The following is a 7136-nucleotide window of genomic DNA, read 5'->3' as shown; positions in this document are numbered from 1 at the left end:
CCCTCTCTCTCTCCCCCCCCTCTCTCTCTCTCCCCCCCCTCTCTCTCTCTCCCCCCCTCTCTCTCTCCTCCCCCCCTCTCTCTCTCTCTCTCTCTCCCCCTCTCTCTCTCTCCCCCTCTCTCTCTCTCCCCCTCTCTCTCTCCTCCCCCCCTCTCTCTCTCCTCCCCCCCTCTCTCTCTCCTCCCCCCTCTCTCCGCTCCGCAGAGCTCGGGATCAGCATGGCGCAGCCGGACCTACAGACTGGATGAGCAGCCGAGCCCCCCGATGAGCCCCCTTCCCCGTCCAGCCGATCCCAGCACCAAAGCCGACAGCGCTAGGCCACGATGAGCTGGCTCAGCAAGCTGAACCCCCGCGGGGCGGCCACTAAGTCTGGGCGCAATGCCAACCCCCAGCCCCCCGTCACCGCGGACCCCGAAACCTGCCTCATGGTCTTCAAGAACCACTGGTCCCAGGTGAGTGCCATCAGACTGCGCGGGGCAATGGGATGGGGGGGGGCTGCGCGGGGCAAATGGGTGGAGGGGCTGCGCGGGGCAAAAGGGGGTGGGTGTACGGACCCCCAGAAGGCGAGGCCCCCGGCGGGCCGGACGCTCACCGCTGTTCCTCTCTAACAGGTTCTTCGGATCTTGGAAAGCCACGGATCCTCGTCTGACGCGGTGACCCCCGACGACCTGAGCTGCGTGCGCAATAACACCTATCAGATGGTGAGCCTCCTGGCCGAGGAGCAGCCCCGGGATGGGGAGGGCCCGGGGCCCATTCTGGGGTACATGGCATCCGAGGGCATCCTGGAGAGAATACTTCGGTGGCATTTACAGCGGGACTTCACGGAAGATAAGAAGGTAAGGACCCCCGGAAGCACCCCCGCGTGCTCTGCCCCCCCCCGTGCTCTGCCCCCCCCATTTAACCCCTTTGCTGCCGCATGCCGGTGTACACGTCACGCGACTCTCCGTCTCCCTCTGCAGGTGGAGCAGCTGAAGCTCTATGAGATGCTGATCAGCCAATCCCGGCAGCCCCTGCTCCGGTACCAGCCGGTACTGCGGCCGCTCGTCACCCTCCTGGGCACGTTCTCCCCGGGGCCGGCGGCCCCCGTGCTGGAGAATAACCTGGTGCTGCTGCTGAACCAGCTGTGCGTGACGCTGGCGCGGGAGCCCTCCACGCTGGAGCTCTTCTTCCTGGAGCCGGTGGGCCGAGACGGGGCCGCCAACCTCCTCATCTTCTCGCTTCTGGTGCCCTTCATTCACCACGAGGGGGTAATCGGGCAGCAGGCCCGCGACGCTCTGCTCCTCATCATGGCGATGTCTTCGAGCAACCCGACCATGGCCAAGTACATCACCGAGAACTCCTTCTTCTGCCCGGTGAGGGAGCGCCCCCTATAGAATAATCTCTCCGTTTATACGCGGATCGCGCCCCCTATAGAATAATCTCTCCGTTTATACGCGGATCGCGCCCCCTATAGAATAATCTGTATCCATTTATACGCGGATCGCGCCCCCTATAGAATAATCTGTATCCATTTATACGCAGATTGCGCCCCCTATAGAATAATCTGTATCCGTTTATACGCATATTACACCCCCTATAGATTAATCTCTCAGTTTATACGCGGATCGCGCCCCCTATAGAATAATCTGTATCCATTTATACGCGGGTCGCGCCCCTATAGAATAATCTGTATCCGTTTATACGCGGATCGCGCCCCCTATAGAATAATCTGTATCCGTTTATACGCGGATTGCGCCCCCTATAGAATAATCTGTATCTGTTTATACGCGGATCGCGCCCCCCTATAGAATAATCTGTATCCGTTTATACGCGGATTGCGCCCCCTATAGAATAATCTGTATCTGTTTATATGCGGATCCTCGTGTTTATAGAATAATCTGTATATCTGTATATACGCTGTTGGCGGTGCCTATAGAATAATCTGTTTATACGCGGATCGCGTGCCTATAGAATAATCTGTTTATACGCGGATCGCGTGCCTATAGAATAATCCAAGGTTGTCCAACCTGCGGCCCTCCAGCTGCTGCAGGACTACATCTCCCATACTCCTCTGCCAAACACTTAGCTGAAAGGGCATTATGGGAGATGTAGTCCTGCAGCAGCTGGAGGGCCGCCAGTTGGACGCCCCTGGAATAATCTGTATCAGTTTATATGCTGTTGGTGGTGCCTATAGAATAATCTGTATTTGTTTCTACACAGTAGCGCATCCTGGGAGTTATACTAAATATAGCTGTAGGCTTCCCCAGTGGCAAGGCATGGGTTAATCCAGAACATGCGCTGTCTCGTGAGCGGGCCCTGCTGGCTCGGGGCCCTGTAACCAGCATGCCAGCAGCTGTGAGCCAGAGCCCTGGAATGTGCCTCTCCCTGCCCTGGGGCCGGCTGCCGGTCATGAGCTGGCGCCGTGCCTGCGCTGCCACCTAAAACAGCCCCGGGGGCCCCTGCCGTGCTCCCGGGGGGCCCGACGCACACTCGGCTATGGTAGTCAATGAGCGGAGCGTGCACCCCATCCGTCCTCTTAACCCCGTGTCGTCCGCAGATCCTGGCGACGGGGCTGAGCGCTCTGTACTCCACGCTGCCGCGGAAGATCGAGGTGCGCGGGGATGACTGGCACTTCCTGCGCAGGGACGACTGGGCCGGCGTCTCCTCCATCGTTCTCTTCATGAACTCCTTGGAGTTCTGTAACGCCGTCACGCAGGTAACGCGCATGTGCCGGGGGAGCCGCGGTGATGTCATCGTGTCTCTGGTTTCCCGACGTCTTCTCTGAGCTCCGTGATGCCCCATCTGTGCTTTTGCCCCCTGCTCATGTTTCTTTTTGCCCCGGCAGGTGGCACATCCGGTGGTTCAACACCAGCTGGTGGAGTATATCCACAACGGCTTCCTGGTGCCGGTGATGGGGCCGGCGCTGCACAAAGTGAGAACGCAACCAATCGTGAGGGGGGAGTGGGTTAGATGGGCAATGGGGGGTTTGTTGGATACTGGGAGGGGGTAGCTGGGCACTGGGGGGAAGGTTAGTTGGATACTGGGGGTTAGATGGGCACGGGGGGCGGTAGCTGGGGGTTAGCACCGTTCCTGGGTTAGGGTATTACGGGGTAGGCGCACTAAACGCTGCGTTCTGCCCGCAGACGTCCATCGAGGAGATGATCGCCAGCACGGCGTATCTGGAGCTCTTCATACGAAGCGTCAGCGAGAGGACGTTGCTGAAAACATTCCTGCGCTTTATCCTGCTGCATCGCCATGACAACTGCACCATCCTGCACACCCTGATCAGCCGCATCGCCAGCAACTCACGGGTAAGAAAGCGGCGGGGTGGGTGGGGGCGGAGCTTGTTATTACCCTGCGTACGGTGTGTCTGAGGGCATTGTGGGAGCAGGAATGTGGCGCACGCACTCTCCCACTCTCTCGCACGCGCCTCACTCACTCGCACTCATGCTCTCTCTCTCTCTCGCAGCTCTGCATGTTTCGCTCACTCTCTTCCGGACTCTGCTGAACCTGAACTGTGAAGATGTCGTCCTGCAGCTGGTGCTCAGGTAATTACCCCCCCCCCCCAGGCCGGACCCGGGGGTCTCTGCTGCCCGTCCGACGCTCAGGTCCGCTGCGCGTAAGCCGGACGTTTCCCGCAGGAGTAGTATGGATCTGACGCCCCGCCGCTGTGATCCGCCGCTGGCCGGTAAATGGCGTTTTTCCTCCCCAGGTACCTGATTCCCTGTAACCACGTTATGTTGAGTCAGAGGAGGGCCGTCAGAGATCTGGACTTCTACTCGAAGACGGCCGACAAGTTCCTGTCCCTCGTCCCCCGCTGCTGTCGGAAGGAGGTCCTGCAGCCCCCGGAGAAGGACGAGGAGCACGCTACCTGGTCCAAAGGTGAGGAGGGGGCAGGGGAGGCCGGGCTCTCGGCTCGTGCTGTCCTGGGGGGGCCGCGGTCTCGTGGCAGATGCCGGGGTCTCTCCCAGCTCTCTCTGTATTCTTCCCGCAGGCCACGGAGTCCCAGCATCGACACTTCATCTGTCAACACCGTGCCGAGGCCGTCCACGCCGTCCCGCATGGGCTTCTTCATGCGCCAGCCCGGCAGCACTCCGGAGGGTCAGTCCCCGCGATCCCCCAGCTTCTCCCCCACGACCCGTCTGCCGGCAGCCCCCCGCCACGGCGGCATCTGCTGGGACGAGGTGTCGGAGCTGGACGCCAACTACCTCGAGTACCTTCAGGAAGCCCGCGTGGGCATCGACCGCTGCGCCGCGGCTGTCGGGTCTGGTCTGCCCCGTACGACGGCGAGGAGCCGAGCCCCCGCAGCCTGTCGCCCGCCCACTCCCGACGAGGTGCCGCTGTCTGCAGACTATTTCTCCCCCCACCCGTTCACCCGGGACGTGCGTCGCCATAATGTCACCCCCCGCACCAAGAAACGCAGCCTGCAAGAGGAGGGGGAGGAGAAGCAGCCGAACGGAGGGCAGGCGGGGGTGGGAGAGGGAGGGCGTTTGGAAGCTGGCGCTGCGGGGGGCGCCCCTCTTCTCCTTAATGGGGCTCCGGCCGATGAGCATGCCGTACCCCGCCTTCACTCAGAGGTCGGCCGCCCAGGCGGGGCGGTCAGAGGAGGACTTCGAGGTGAAAAAAGTCAAGAGGGAGCCGCCGCGGGCACCGGAGGCCAAGGGGTCCTCGAGAGCAGAGAATGGGGGGCCGTGGGGGCCGCGGCGCACAGACAGCCCGGAGACAGTGGACAGTCTCATAGACGAGCTCCTGGACCGAGCCCCGGCCGAGATCAACGGCTCCCACGTGAGCATCGAGAAGCTGGGGGAAGAGCTGAAGGAGATGGAGAGCAGCATGAGAGCCGCCATGACGCCCAGCGAGCCGCCCGCCGAGGGCCACACGGACAGCCCGCCCGAGGAGGACGACGATGGAGAGATGGGGGCCCCGGAGACCACGAAGAGCAGAGCGGACTCGCTGACCCTGGCGCTGAGCAGCCCCCTGCGGGCAACGAGCACCAGCCAACCGTTCACAGGTGAGGCCCTCGCGGGACCGGGGGGGTAATTACTGCGGGGGGGGGCTGGGTTGAGGGGTTATCCCGCCACCCTGACGCATCCGTTCCCCGCGCAGGTCCGTTCATCGCCGTTCTCTTCGCCAAGCTGGAGACCATGTTACAGAACTCGCTGTACGTCAACTTCCTGCTCACCGGCATCATCACCCAGCTGGCCTATCACCCTCAGCCGCTGCTCCGCTCCTTCCTGCTCAACACCAACATGGTGTTTCCAGCCGAGCGTCAAGTCCCTCGTGCAGGTGAGAGTTCAGGGGCCGTAAGCCCATCCTGTGCATGTGTGAATCACCTCTACCACCTCTGCAGGGTGGCTGCTCCGATTAACTACCCCCTCTCAGTTTATAGGTTTAACACTTTGTGTTCTCTCGCAAACTATCGCCATGCACTGACCAGTTGTTTCTGATCCGCTCTCCCTCCCTCTCCTTCTCGCTCTCCTTCTCCCTCTCGCTCTTCTCGCTCCCCCCTCGCTCTTCTCGCTCCCCCCCTCGCTCTTCTCGCTCCCCCCCTCGCTCTTCTCTCTCCCCCCTCGCTCTTCTCTCTCCCCCCCTCGCTCTTCTCTCTCCCCCCCCTCGCTCTTCTCTCTCCCCCCCTCGCTCTTCTCTCTCCCCCCTCGCTCTTCTCTCTCTCCCCCTCTCGCTCTTCTCTCTCTCCCCCTCTCGCTCTTCTCTCTCTCCCCCTCTCGCTCTTCTCTCTCTCCCCTCTCGCTCTTCTCTCTCTCCCCCTCTCGCTCTTCTCTCTCTCCCCCTCTCGCTCTTCTCTCTCTCCCCCTCTCGCTCTTCTCTCTCTCCCCCTCTCGCTCTTCTCTCTCCCCCTCTCGCTCTTCTCTCTCTCCCCCTCTCGCTCTTCTCTCTCTCACTCCCCTCTCGCTCTTCTCTCTCCCCCTCTCGCTCTTCTCTCTCTCCCCCTCTCGCTCTTCTCTCTCTCTCCCCCTCTCGCTCTTCTCTCTCTCTCCCCCTCTCGCTCTTCTCTCTCTCTCCCCCTCTCGCTCTTCTCTCTCTCCCCCTCGCTCTTCTCCCCCCCCCGCAGGTGCTTGGCTCGGTGAAGAATAAGATCGAAGCGTTTGCTGCGTCGTGCGACGATTTCCCTTCCCTGCTCTTCAAGGCCAAGAAGTTCCTGATCGCCCGCGGGAAGCTGGACTGGAGCGACACCCAGAACTCCGTTCCTGCCCTGCGCCGCTCCGACACCCTGGGTAATACCCCCAGCCAGCGCTCCACAGGCCCTCCGGCGGGCTTTTCCGAACCCCAGGGCCGCGCATGCTCTGCTTATACGACTCCTCTCGCTCTGCTGCCGAGGGTGCTGGGACTTGCTCAGCGCAGGGTGTTTTGGGGCCCTTGGTATGAATAGAATGTGTCTGAGCGGGGGCAGGTCGCGTTGTGGGGGCGGGGTCTTGGGCGGCGGGTGCAGGGTTCGTGGGCGGGTTCTTGCACATAACGCTCCATTCGTCCGTATGGAGAAGCTGGCGACGCCTGAAAGCTGCCCTCTCACTCTAAGGGCCTGTTTTGTTTTTCCTCCCCAGTAAAGAGCCGCAAGCCGTCCATCGGGGAGCTGATTCTGCGGCACACCAACAGCCCGACGCGGGCGCGGCAGGCGGCACAGATGGCGTTCCAGCACATGCGCGACGGCCAGGTCCTCCACGCACTGACGGGAACGTCGCTGTTCAGGAGCTCGGCGGAGAAGCAGAACGAGGCGCTGCGGGTGAAGAACGCCGTCTACTGCGCCGTCATCTTCACCGAGTTCATCAAGGAGCTGGCGGCCATAACGCAGGAGCACGCGCTCACCTCCCCGTACCTGCTGGGGGCCGCCGAGGAGTGAGGGCTACGGGGCCCCCGAGGGAAGCCTGCGGCGCGGCCGCCGTTTTGGATTCGTTTTCCGAGGAATCGGCCATTTGTGAGACTTGGGTTTCATCCAATCATCGGTTTGCGACCTTTCAGAAGGGGGGGTGCTGCATCCGAGCTCCTCGGGGGGCCCCATAGCGACACTACGGACGCACCTGCGGGGCCCACCTTGTCTGCAAACGGAAACCTGCCCAGACGTGGCGAGTGTCAGCTCCCCGGCCAGGAACCCCGACTCCTTCGTGTTTTTATCGCAACGATCAGCAGGAGCCGCGATTTTT

The 7136-nt window shown here is 61.9% G+C and overlaps 1 pseudogene; it reads left to right on the top strand.

The window, feature by feature from the left end:
- The first annotated feature begins 323 nt into the window (after positions 1 to 323).
- Positions 324 to 6835, top strand: LOC149272931 (FHF complex subunit HOOK-interacting protein 1B-like; annotated as a pseudogene).
- The last annotated feature ends 301 nt before the right edge of the window (positions 6836 to 7136 follow it).

The sequence above is a fragment of the Sceloporus occidentalis genome, unplaced genomic scaffold, assembly GCF_023333645.1.
Source record: "Sceloporus occidentalis isolate IW3139 unplaced genomic scaffold, rSceOcc1.0.p SCAF_403, whole genome shotgun sequence".
Classification (NCBI taxonomy): Eukaryota; Metazoa; Chordata; class Lepidosauria; order Squamata; family Phrynosomatidae; genus Sceloporus; species Sceloporus occidentalis.
This window is presented reverse-complemented; position numbering and strand designations above follow the sequence as displayed.